General features: G+C 35.8%; 1 protein-coding gene across 1 annotated transcript in view; it reads left to right on the top strand.

Moving 5' to 3' along the window:
* The window catches only part of PTPRR (protein tyrosine phosphatase receptor type R), a 258,997-nt gene that overhangs the window by 198,058 nt on the left and 46,356 nt on the right, over positions 1-14,583 (top strand). The window lies entirely within an intron of this gene.

The following is a 14,583-nucleotide window of genomic DNA, read 5'->3' as shown; positions in this document are numbered from 1 at the left end:
TTTCTATGTTAATAACTTTTTCATTTTATTTTATTTTAATTTATCTTTTTCTTTCTTTCTTTCTTTCTTTCTCCCTTTTATTCTGAGTGGTATGGATGACAGGCTCTCGGTGCTCCAGCCAGGTGTCAGGGCTTTGCCTCTGAGGGGGGAGAGCCATGTTCAGGACATTGGTCCACCAGAGACCTCCCAGCTCCACATAATATCAAACGGCAAAAATCTCCCAGAGATCTCCATCTCAACGCCAAAACCCAGCTCCACTCAATGACCAGCAGGCTACAGTGCTGGACACCCTATGCCAAACAACTAGCAAGACAGCAACACAACCCCACCCATTAGCAGAGAGGCTGCCTAAAATCATAATAAGGTCACAGACACCCCAAAACACACCACCAGATGTGGACCTGCCCACCAGAAAGACAAGATCCAGCCTCATCCACCAGAACACAGGCACTAGTTCCCTCCACCAGGAAGGCTACACACCCACTGAACCAACCTTACCCACTGGGGACAGACACCAAAAACAACAGGAACTACGAACGTGCAGCCTGTGAAAAGGAGCCACCAAACACAGTAAGTAAAGCAAAATGAGTAGACAGAGAAACACAGCAGATGAAAGAGCAAGGTAAAAACCCACCACATGTAACAAATGAGGAGGATATAGGCAGTCTACCTGAAAAAGAATTCAGAATAATGATAGTAAAGATGATCCAAAATCTTGGAAATAGAATGGAGAAAATACAAGAAACGTTTAAAAAGGACCTAGAAGAACTAAACAGCAAACAAACAATCATGAACAACACAATAAATGAAATTAAAAATTCTCTAGAAGAGATCAATAGCAGAATAACTGAGGCAGGAGAACGGATAAGTGACCTGGAAGATAAAATAGTGGAAATAACTACTGCAGAGCAGAATAAAGAAAAAAGAACGAAAAGAATTGAGGACAGTCTCAGAGACCTCTGGGACAATATTAAACGCACCAACATTCGAATTATAGGGGTCCCAGAAGAAGAAGAGAAAAAGAAAAGGTCTGGGAAAATATTTGAAGAGATTATAGTTGAACACTTCCCTAATATGGGTAAGGAAATAGTTAATCAAGTCCAGGAAGCACAGAGAGTCCCACACAGGGTAAATCCAAGGAGAAACACGCCAAGACACATATTAATCAAACTATCAAAAACTAAATACAAGGAAAAAATATTAAAAGTAGCAAGGGAAAAACAACAAATAACATACAAGGGAATCCTCATAAGGTTAACAGCTGATCTTTCAGCAGAAACCCTGCAAGCCAGAAGGGAGTGGCAGGACATATTTAAAGTGATGAAAGGGAAAAACCTACAACCAAGATTACTCTGCCCAGCAAGGATCTCATTCAGATTTGACGGAGAAATTAAAACCTTTACAGGCAAGCAAAAGCTAAGAGAATTCAGCACAAGCAACCCAGCTTTACAACAAATGCTAAAGGAACTTCTCTAGGCAGGAAACACAAGAGAAGGAAAACACCTACAATAACAAACCCAAAACAATTAAGAAAATGGTAATAGGAACATACAAATTGATAATTACCTTAAATGTAAATGGATTAAATGCTCCAACCAGAAGACATAGACTGGCTGAATGGATACAAAAACAAGACCCGTATATTTGCTGTCTACAAGAGACCCACTTCAGACCTAGGGACACATACAGACTGAAAGTGAGGGGATGGAAAAAGATACCCATGCAAATGGAAATCAAAAGAAAGCTGGAGTAGCAATTCTCATATTGGACAAAATAGACTTTAAAACAAAGACTATTACAAGAGACAAAGAAAGACACTACATAATGAACAAGGGACCAATCCAAGAAGAAGATATAACAATTGTAAATATTTATGCACCCAACATAGGAGCACCTCAATACATAAAGCAAATACTAACAGCCATAAAAGGGGAAATCGACAGTAACACAATCATAGTAGGGGACTTTAACACCCCACTTTCACCAATCGACAGATCATCCAAAATGAAAATAAATAAGGAAACACAATCTTTAAATGATACATTAAATAAGATGGACTTAATTGATACTTATAGGACATTCCATCCAAAAACAAGAGAATACACTTTCTTCTGAAGTGCTCATGGAACATTTTCAGGATAGATCATATCTTGGGTCACAAATCAAGCCTTGGTAAATTTTAGAAAATTGAAATCATATCAAGTATCTTTTCTGACCACAGCACTATGAGGCTAGATATCAATTACAGGAAAAAATCTGTCAAAAATACGAACACATGGAGGCTAAACAATACACTACTTAATAACCAAGAGCTCACTGAAGAAATCAATGAGGAAATCAAAAAATACATAGAAACAAATGACAATGAAAGCACGACGACCCAAAACCTATGGGATGCAGCAAAAGCACTTCTAAGAGGGAAGTTTATAGCAATACAATCCTACCTTAAGAAACAAGAAACATCTCAAATAAACAACCTAACCTTACACCTAAAGCAATTAGAGAAAGAAGAACAAAAAAACCCCAAAGTTAGCAGAAGGAAAGAAATCATAGAGATCATATCAGAAATAAATGGAAAAGAAATGAAGGAAACGATAGCTAAGATCAATAAAACTAAAAGCTGGTTCTTTGAGAAGATAAACAAAATTGATAAACCATTATCCACACTCATCAAGAAAAAAAGGGAGAAGACTCAAATCAACAGAATTAGAAATGAAAAAGGACAAGTAACAACTGACACTGCAGAAATACAATCATGAGAGATTACTACAGGCCACTATATGCCAATAAAATGGACAACCTGGAAGAAATGGACAAATTTTTAGAAATACACAACCTTCCGAGACTGAACCAGGAAGAAATAGAAAATGTAAACAGACCAATCACAAGCACTGAAATTGAAACTGTGATTAAAAATCTTCCAACAAACAAAAGCCCAGGACCAGATGGCTTCACAGGCGAATTCTATCAAACATTTAGAGAAGAGCTAACACCTGTCCTTCTCAAACTCTCCCAAAATATAGCAGAGGGAGGAACACTCCCAAACTCATTCTACGTGGCCACCATCACCCTGATACCAAAACCAAACATGTCATGAAAAAAGAAAACTACAGACCAATATCACTGATGAACATAGATGCAAAAATCCTCAACAAAATAATAGCAAACAGAATCCAACAGCCCATTAAAAGGATCATATGCCATGATCAAGTGGGGTTTATCCCAGGAATGCAAGGATTCTTCAATATACGCAAATCAATCAATGTGATACGCCATATTAACAAAGTGAAGGAGAAAAACCATACGGTCATCTCAATAGATGCAGAGAAAGCTTTTGACAAAATTCAACACCTATTTATGATAAAAACCCTCCAGAAAGTAGGCATAGAGGGAATTTTCCTCAACATAATAAAGGCCATATATGACAAACCCACAGCCAACATCATCCTCAGTGGTGAAAAACTGAAACCATTTCCACTAAGATCAGGAACAAGACAAGGTTGCCCACTCTCACTACTATTACTCAACATAGTTTTGGAAGTTTTAGCCTCAGCAATCAGAGAAGAAAAGGAAATAAAAGGAATCCAAATCGGAAAAGAAGAAGTAAAACTGTCACTGCTTGCAGATGACATGATACTATACATAGAGAATCCTAAAGATGCTACCAGAAAACTACTAGAGCTAATCAATGAATTTGGTAAAGTAGCAGGATACAAAATTAATGCACAAAAATCTCTTGCATTCCTATACACTAATGATAAAAAATCTGAAAGTGAAATTAAGAAAACACTCCCATTTACCACTGCAACAAAAAGAATAAAATATCTCGGAATAAACCTACCTAAGGAGACAAAAGACCTGTATGCAGAAAACTATAAGACACTGATGAAAGAAATTGAAGATGATACAAATAGATGGAGAGATATACCATGTTCTTGGATTGGAGGAATCAACATTGTGAAAATGACTCTACTACCCAAAGCAATCTACAGATTCAAGGCAATCCCTATCAAACTACCACTGGCATTTTTCACAGAACTAGAGCAAAAAATTTCACAATTTGTATGGAAACACAAAAGACCCCAAATAGCCAAAGCAATCTTGAGAAGGAAAAACGGAGCTGGAGGAATCAGGATCCCTGACTTCAGACTATACTACAAAGCTACAGTAATCAAGACAGTATGGTACTGGCACAAAAACAGAAATATAGATCAATGGAACAGGATAGAAAGCCCAGAGATAAACCCACGCACATATGGTCACCTTATCTTTGATAAAGGAGGCAAGAATATACAATGGAGAAAAGGCAGTCTCTTCAATAAGTGGTGCTGGGAAAACTGAACAGCTACATGTAAAAGAATGAAATTAGAATACTCCCTGACACCATACACAAAAATAAACTTAAAATGGATTAAAGACCTAAATGTAAGACCAGACACTATCAAACTCTTAGAGGAAAACATACGCAGAACACTCTATGACATAAATCACAGCAAGATCCTTTTTGACCCATCTCCTAGAGAAATGGAAATAAAAACAAAAGTAAACAAATGGGGCCTAATGAAACTTAAAAGCTTTTGCACAGCAAAGGAAACCATAAACAAGACGAAAAGACAACCCTCAGGATGGGAGAGAATATTTGCAAATGAAGTAACTGACAGAGGATTAATCTCCAAAATTTACAAGTAGCTCATGCAGCTCAATATCAAAAAAGCAAACAACCCGATCCAAAAATGGGCAGAAGACCTAAATACACGTTTCTCCAAAGAAGATATACAGATTGCCAACAAACACATGAAAGAATGCTCAACATGATTAATCATTAGAGAAAAGCAAATCAAAACTACAATGAGACATCATCTCACACCGGTCAGAATGGCCATCATCAAAAATCTACAAACAATAAATGCTGGAGAGGGTGTGGAGAAAAGGGAACCCTCATACACTGTTGGGAATGTAAATTGATACAGCCACTATGGAGAATAGTATGGAGGTTCCTTAAAAAACTAAAAATAGAGCTACCATACGACCCAGCAATCCCACTACTGGGCACATACCCTGATAAAACCATAATTCAAAAAGAGTCATGTACCACAATATTCATTGCAGCTCTATTTACAATAGCCAGGACATGGAATCAACCTAAGTGTCCATCGACAGATGAATGGATAAAGAAGATGTGGCACATATATGCAATGGAATATTACTCAGCCATAAAAATAAATGAAATTGAGTTATTTGTAGTGAGCTGGATGGACCTAGAGTCTGTCATACAGAGTGAAGTAAGTCAGAAAGAGAAAAACAAATACCGTATGCTAACACATATATATGGAATCAAAAAAAAAATGGTCATGAAGAACCTAGGGGCAAGATGGGAATAAAGATGCAGACCTACTAGAGAATGGACTTGAGGACATGGGGAGGGGGAAGGGTAAGCTGGGACAAAGTGAGAGAGTGGTAGTGTATATATGGACATATATACACTACCAAATGTAAAATAGATAGCTAGTGGGAAGCAGGTGCATAGCACAGGGAGATCAGCTCGGAGCTTTGTGACCAGCTAGAAGGGTGGGATAGGGAGGGTGGGAGGGAGGGAGACCCAAGAGGGAAGAGATATGGGGATATATGTATATGTATAACTGACTCACTTTGTTATAAAGCAGAAACTAACACACCATTGTAAAGCAATTATACTCCAATAAAAATGTTAAAAAAAAAAAAAAAGAAAGAAAGAAACTCTGCAAGCCAGAAGGGAGTGGCAGGACATATTCAAAGAAATGAAAGGGAAAAACCTACAACCAAGATTACTCTACCCAGCAAGGATCTCATTCAGATTCGATGGAGAAATTAAAACCTTTACAGACAAGCAAAAGTTAAGGGAATTCAGCACCACCAAACCAGCTTTACAGCAAATGCTAAAGGAACTTCTCTAGGCAGGAAACACAAGAGAAGGAAAAGACCTACAATAACAAACCCAAAACAATTAAGAAAATGATAATAGGAACATACATATCGATAATTACCTTAAATGTAAATGGATTAAATGCTCCAACCAAAAGATGTAGACTGGCTGAATGGATACAAAAACAAGACCTGTGTATATGCTGTCTAGAAGAAACCCACTTCAGACCTAGGTGTACATACAGACTGATACATCCATCCAATGGAGTGCTATATAGTGTTGGCAATTCATGTGTAAAAAATTTGAAGACACAAGACACAAATAAATATGTTTGTGATATATTTAGTTAAATAAAAAGCAAGCCATAAAAGAATATGTAGACTAAAAAAATCTAGATTTTTGTCATGCATATATACATGTTTAAAACTTGAAGGACAGACACTTAAAATGTTATTAGCAATTACTCTTCGTGTTGGTATTATAGGATATTTTTCTTTCTGGTATCTATATTTTTAATTTTCATGGTGACTATGCCTTATTTTTGAATCTGAAAAAGGTTATTAAGGTAAGAATTTTAAGGGCTTGAGGAATGAAAAATGGTCCCAATGTAGGTGACCACTGACTTTGCATATGTAACACTGCTACTGACTCTTCATCACTAACCAACTTTCCTAACCTTGCCTTCCTCAAATGTTTATCAGCGTATGCCATATAGCTGCCACACAGCCATGTGTGCATGGAGTGAAATAAGAATTATCACATGATCATTATTAATTACTATAATCATTCACATGTTATGTTATATGCCAGTTATTAGGCTAGAAATGTGCATACATTTTTGCTTCTTTATCTTCTAAAATGTGAACCAATCCTGTGAGTTTTATTATTACCCCCATTTGCAGATTAAGGAGTCTAAGGCTGAAAGAGCTTAGTGAAGTGCAGAGCATTGATTTAAACTCAGATTCCAAGGTCAATGCTCAAAGAACAATGTAACAAGTTCAATTTATTTTTTTTAATGATTGTTTTGATTTTTATTTTTTAAAATAATGAAAGAAGGGTATAGTAAATTTTCCCTCATGCTGTACATATATAAAAGGTCAGATATCATTGTATGAATTAAAAAATATTTATTTAATCACTCAAAAGGGTCAGGAATGTTCTACCTAGTGAAACAGGTGCTTTCAAGTAGGGAAATCAATCATTTATCACACCAAAAATTTTCTCTACATTGTAAGATTTTTCTTTTTACTTTAGAGTGAAATTTGTTTTTCATCTTCCTGGGCCTGGGCCTGGTATCTTTTATACTTAATACATGTCTTCCCTACAGGATTTCCTTTGGGAAATTTTATTATAGGTGGTCACAATACCTATTCATTTATTTCAGCTTCTAGAAATTAGTAATACTGCATTTATGTCACCATTTAACTTTCCAAGAGCTTTGAATTTGTCACAATTTAACTTAGCACTCCATATCCTCTTCTTTTTTTTTTTTTCTTTTTTTTAATTTGCCCTCTCATCTGTCAAGAGATCCAGGATAGGGGTTAGCGCTATACATAATTTATTTGAAGGTAAAGAGATGGAAGGAAACAGCAAACCATTCATTAATTCCATTACCCTTAGAACTTAAAAATCATAGAATCTGGAGTTTCAAAGAACTGTGGAGGGCAATCTATACATAGTAAAGGAATTCCATCTCTGTATTTCGATGTTTTTTCTTTTGTTATTCAAATGAGTTAGAACTTCTTTTTCTTTTTTCTTTTCTTTTTCTTTTGTCTTTATTAGAAATCTCCTAGAAAACTAAATACATGGACAAATTTAATGAGCAAAACGAATTCAGAAAAATCAAGTAGGTGGGCAGGGGTCTTAAGCACACCTTTACAATCAAGCCAAGATGATCAGGTTTGTGATCATTATGATTTTAACACACAGGGAGGAAAGGTTGGCCTGAAGGTCTCAGACTCACAACATTTCAGATCTGGAGAGGACTTCAATATTAAACTTCTTTCTTCTCACCATGTAGGGTTAGATGTGTGTACTGATAAAGACAGCTCTGAACAAATCATGCATATTTTTGACAGAACAAAAAAAAATTAAGACTGGAAAAGCTCTCAGAGAACTGTTCACCTTCATTCTGTACTAAATTCTTCTTATAATCTTTAGATGCATATTTTTCCATTCCCATTTCAAGTACTTCAAGATAAGCAGCTGCCACCATTTCCCACTGAAATGTAATTTCATAGTTCAGTAGTTTCAGAAGTACATCTTCCTGGACTCCAGGCAAAAGGATCACTGTTTCATTTTGTTCTCGTACTCCCATTTCCATTCTTTGTTGGGCACAAAATGAGGGGCCACGCTTGAAGTCTCACTGTTCTTGGTGGCCAAGGTACCGCAAAAAGAGCAGCCATATCGGAGGATTAGAGCCATGGTCACAATGCTGGAAACTGTAGCCTTTCTGCCTAAATCCAGCTTCTGAACTCCAGCATATTGCCCCAACTACCAGGAAAATAAATGCCTAGTTTCTGAGGTATTCCAGCACTCAACTGTTCTTGTATTTTTAGCTTGTATTTTCTTTTCACCTCTTGGTCATTAGGAGCAGCAAGGCAAAAATTGAACAATTTCAACAGATGTTTATATTCTCTTGCTGAAATGAATGTGTGACCCTGGCCCATAATATTTATACATGTTTTCCTTTTTACTTAATTGTAATTAGCATGCTGTTTATTGCATTCCTTTTACCTTTCCTTAAGAATTTGCTTTTTCCTTCAATTGTTTGCATTGGTATCTTTTGAATTTCCTCCCTCTTATTTATTTTTTGGCATAAATAAAAATTGGTGCTACAGTGGGAGTGTGATAAAGCTTTTCATTATGTTCCCTTTTGTCCAACAGCAATCATAAGGTATAAAAAAACTCTAAACAGTTTGCCAGAGTTACGTAACAAAAAAAGAAGCAAAGTTTTTAATAAGACTTTGTGTTCTTAGTTTTCCACGTTCAGTTTTTACTAAAGGTCCAGATCTCCTTCTGTTATTTTTGTTGATTTTTTTCTCTAAATCCTTTAGATATTTTGTTCCCATCTCTTAATTTAAATTTTCTCTTAATTTCTTACATTTGTTTTGTCTTCTTTTTGAGCCGTCTTTCTGATTCTAGCCTCACTTCTTACCATTTGGTTTATGGATACTATGGAGCAGAAGTACGTTCTCTTAGTTCAGTAAAGTGGTATTTTTTCCTCCAGATCATTAGTCAGGGATAGCTAGTTAAAAACCTAATATTCCCATATTTATAAAACACATCCCTTCTCTAGATTGTTTAGTAAATTGTGTTAGAAACATGGATAACCTTCTTGGGGAAGAAAAAAAAAAAAAACCTAGTTTATTCTTACCTTTACCATACCCCCAAATAAATTATAAATTGATTAAAAGATTAAGTTTTTTTAAAAAATTCTGAACTTCCAGGAGAAGAATTTCTATGGATTTTAAAGCAATGCAAGAAACCACAAAAGAAAAGATTGATACCTTTTCCTTTTTAGTTTAATATTTAATTTGTAGAATTTAATGTGTTTGACTAAATGTAAATATACTTTTAAAAAATCCGTAGTATTTTAAAGCAACAATAAGATGTATATATGCAACAGGGTCTGAAAAATATCTTACTTATCATAGCAATCAATAATAAGTACATTAATGCCACAATATAAACATTAAGAAAGAGCATGAACAGACAATTCTCAAAGGTAATGAACAATAGTCATTTGAAAATGTGTTTATCCTCATCTGTAACCAAAGAAATAAAAATTAAAACAATAAATCACTGCCAGTACTGCCTATAAAATTGCGAAATTGAAACGTCAGTTTAAATGTTAGTGATGTTTATGAGACTCTGAGTGGTTTTAATTTCTTTTTTGAAACTCCTAAGTTTTATTAATTAATTTATTTATTTACTTTTGGCTGCATTGGGTCTTCGTTGCTGTGAGCGGGCTTTCTCTAGTTGCAGCAAGCAGAGGCTACTCTTCGTTGCGGTGCGCAGGCTTCTCATTGCGGTGGCTTCTCTTGTTGTGGAGCACGGGCTCTGGGCATGGGCTTCAGTAGTTGTGGGACGCGGGCTCAGTAGTTGTGGCTCGCAGGCTCTAGAGCACAGGCTCAGTAGTTGTAGCGCACGGGCTTAGTTGGTCCGCAGCATGTGGGATTGTCCCTGAGCAGGGCTCGAATCCATGTCCCCTGCATTGGCAGGCGGATTCTTAACCACTGCACCACCAGGGAAGTCCCTGAAACTCCTAAGTTTAAAATTTTCTACAATGAACATGTGTTACTTTTATAACAGAAAAATTAACGCTTTAAAATATATGTGGATGTGTATTTAATCTCTTCTGTCCAACCCAAGACATGACTAAGAAGTATACACCTTTTTAAGTGGATTCTACTGATTCTGTTTCCTAATTCCACTATATTTCAGTTAACCTAGATATTGGTTGTTCCTTGAAAATAAGAATTAACAAAAGCAGAGATTTTTCCAAGCTAATGACATCCTATGGTAATATTTCATGGCCAGGATAGAAGAGCCCTCATGATAAGGGCTGTTTTGTGGAAAGTGTTTTCTGTAAGGTCAACAGCCTGTACCAGTTTGACTCCATAATTAAACTTTAAGACATTGTCTGAGGTGTTGAGGTGAAGTGTTCTGGAATTGTTTAGGGTTCAGGGAAGATGGCTTTGCCATAATAAAAAGAAATTTTAAGAGAAAGAGGTTATCAAGAAGGATGTGTTTTCCTTTACTGACAAGCTATAGAATCTATCCATTGATTTCAAAACGTTAATCTCAGTATAAAGAATTTTCGAGTTTTTGTGAAGATCTCTTAAAATGGATCTCTTAGAGAAGTAGAAGGTGAGAGTTATATAGGACTTTATTCATTATGACCCAAATTTATTAGTAGCCAAGCATCTTATTTAAAAGCAGTTTACTTAAACTATCTGGTTAATCCTTGTAATAATCCTCTGAAGTAGGTACACTGAATTATTCATTTCACAAAAGAGGAGGAAATTGAGATGTAACAAGTCTAAATAGCCAGACCAAAGGTCCACCACAACGACATGAGAGAGGCAGGGTTTGAGCCCAGACAAGTATGCCTGTAAAGATTGAATTTGTACCTTGAATACTGCACTGCCTCCACATTATAATCCAGTAATCCTAAGTTTCCCCCCAACAACTGACCCCAACTCTACATAGGGCACTGCACAGTCTAACATAATCTACCCACCTTACCCTTGCTTTTGGGTGGCAAAGCAGAAAGAGCTTGGGTTCTATGTTCTAACTTGGATTGAATCTTTATTCTGCTATCATGTTCCTATTAGTTATCTCTTCACCTGTGAAATGGGGGAAAATAATACCTCAGAGAGCTGCTCTGAAGATTGAGATACCATGTGTGAAAGTGCTTAGAACAGTGCTTGGCAAATAGTAGATGTTGAATAAATAATATTCGTTTCCTTTCTTCCTTCCCTTGACAAACAAAAGTGGTTCTTCCTGACCAAGTCAGCTTGCGTGAAAATGCTTCCATGGCTCTCAGTTTATCACAGAATCCTTAGAAAATTTACTCATAAGATCAAAAAGACCTTAGACAGGGATCCCAGAGGCTTTTAATCCTCCAGGTTTCGGCAGAGTATGCTGTGAGAAGCCAAAACAGAGGTTGATATAACTTGATGCTCTGAATTCTCTCTTTTCTGGATTCAGGCAGGCTTTTTATACTCTTGTCTCTATGACTCTTGCTTCTCTTTCAACTCTCCTACATAACCCTGCCCCCCGGTTCCAAAATACATTTTACACAACTAAACTCTAGCTCAAACTGCTGATATGAGATTTCTCAAAGATGCCTTACCATTTCCTGCTCCCACACTTTTTTTTTTTCTGCCAGACTCTCTCTCTGAAATAACCATCTACTCAAAATGTATCTTTTATCTTCAAGACCCAACTCAATTCATCCTCATTCATACATCTGCTCTGACCACTCTGGACGGAAGAGACCTCACTTTCTACTAAACCATTGTAGCACTGAGTATCCCTCAGTTCACAGGTTTGTACATACTTTTGTATTTTAGGGCTGAAAAAGGACTGAATGGAATAGTGGTTTAAAATGGCATCTGATTAGCAGTCCCTTAAGCTGCTTCTCCCAGCTCCTTACTCAACCATCTATGTAACCAGCAAAAGTCAAATTCTCACAAATACACTAAAATCTAAGACCAATAGGCAAACTGTTATCAGAATTAGGAAGGAATTTCTGCAATTTAAAGGCCAAAAGAACTGGATTGAGAAACTTTAAAAAGCACTTTCCCATTAAAAATAGATTAAAATTCTTGGCCTGAAAGTAGAACCACCCTTTGCTCCTCCTCAGCTGTTTCCCCCCTACTCAGAAAGAAAGGAGCCCTGTCGGTCATCACCAGCAGCCACCAAAAAGAAAACATGGTGGGGGGCAACCATCCCTCTTATCAGGTAGGTGATATTTTATGGGGTGTCCAAAATGCTATCCCCTAATCCCTAGTACAGTGATTCAAAAGAGTTAAAAATAATAATAGAAACTACAAAAAGATTTTCAGGAACATGTCAAGAAAAAAAAAAAGCAGGTATGTCAATATTAATTTTTTTTAAGTCAGATGTGAGGGGTGGAGGGAGGATGAATTGGATGAAAGTGGTCAAAATGTACAAACTTTCAGTTATAAGATAAATATGTACTAGGGATGTAATGTACAACATGATGACTATGGTTAACACTGCTATGTGGTATACAGTATTTGAAAGTGTTAAGAGAGTAGTTCCTAAGAGTTCTTATCACAGGAAAAAACTTTGTTTTTGGTATCTATATGAGGTGATGAATGTTAACTGAACTTAGTGCATAATCGTTTTATAATATATGTAAGTCAAACACCTTAAACTTAGCACAATGCCGTACGTCAATTAGGTCTCAATAAAACTGGGAAGCAAAAGTCAAATGTGAGGCCAAACATAAAATTAATGAGAAAGTATTTGATATTGATAAAATTTACAGTGAAGATATAATTATGAATCTCTTCAAATAACGTAATGGCTGAATATATAAAGTAAAAACTGTTAGAAATATAAGGAAAAATAACAAAAACAGTTACTGTGGAAGAATCACATACATATCTCAGGCTATGAGAAATCCAGTAGGAAAAAAGTAAGGAATAAAATAGATTGGAATAATATCTTTAATAATATATCATAATATAATATATAAGGTGCTCTATATGTACATATGTGCTTATATATGATATATAGAGATATATGTCAATAGATACATAGATAGATAACCAAAACAGCTGCCAGCAAAAGTATGTATGAAATATTTAGAACATTTTTTATAGTATTTGTCTCAAAGAAAGAATCAAGAAATTCCAGTAATTAGAAATCCATTCATTGATTTCCATGTACTCTTACTAGACATTAATAAGGACAATAAATGGGCAAACACTTACGTTACCATTGAGTTAAAGCAAGAATTAAAACTACAATTACAAACCATTTAGAAATTAACAAAACTGACAACATTATATATCAAACTGTAGAATGACACCAAAGCTACAACCAGAAGCAGATTCATAGGAGGAAAGAACTGATATGTTTTTGTTTACTGGATCTTTTGTTGTATGTTCTAACAATTTTGCATTTCTTAAAATTAAGCTGTAGCCACTTCAGTATTTCCTGAGGTAGTGTTCCATACATGTAAAATACCATTCAAAGGAAATAATATGCTGGACCTAGCATCTTCTTGTATTCTCTCTACTCACATTTGTTTTGACCTGTATTTGCCAGTTCTCCGTTTCCTTGGGGCACCAGCCAGTTGGCACCATATTTGATCACCTGATGCTCACTTCAGGCCCCTTTAAATTTAACATTTCTTTAAGTACAATTTCTGACTTTGACCCTCAGCACATGCTATTTTATAGTTAATCCTTGGTTCCACACAGCCAATATTACTAGTAAGAGGCACTCACACCTTCTTTCAGGACACAAGGAGCCTTTATATGTTGGAAGAACACCACCTTGCCTCCCAACAAGAGGAGGGAAATCACAGAGGAAAAATCAATTGTAATTTAGTACTAGGGTCTGTGGTCTTTATGGCCCCTGGTAAGTTTATCACAGAATTAAATAAATGCATATATGCATATGCAATTACACACATATACCTACATATGCATTACATACATACATAAATGGAGGATGAAAAAGCTATCTTTTTAGGGATAAATCAGAAGTTATAAAAAATATATACATTTTAAACTTTTAAGTTCTATTTCAATGACAAGCATTTGAACTAAAATAAAAAGATTATTTTTCTCCTATGAGCTTCCTGTGTTCAATAAAATCATGAGTATGGTATATGGATGTCAGAAGAATTAGGGTGGATATAGAATTTATATACTGGACTCTCAGATATACAGATAAATAAGGTAGGTTTGCGTTACATCTCATTCCTCAATTCAAATGCTGTGTTTACTTTTCCTAAACTTTTCACTTAATTTATTAGCCATGTTATTACTTCTGTAGCAACTATACCCCTTAATAAACTATAGTGCATTTTCTCAATTCAGAGTTATTTCCAACAACAAAACTGTCAGTTTCTTAAGAAACTATGAGTAGTTGCTATAGTCAGTTATGGTACCATAAAAGAAGACATTGGGTCC

Source organism: Eschrichtius robustus, chromosome 13, assembly GCF_028021215.1.
Source record: "Eschrichtius robustus isolate mEscRob2 chromosome 13, mEscRob2.pri, whole genome shotgun sequence".
NCBI lineage: Eukaryota > Metazoa > Chordata > Mammalia > Artiodactyla > Eschrichtiidae > Eschrichtius > Eschrichtius robustus.
Note: the sequence above shows the minus strand (reverse complement) of the source record. Positions and strands in the feature narration are given on the sequence as shown.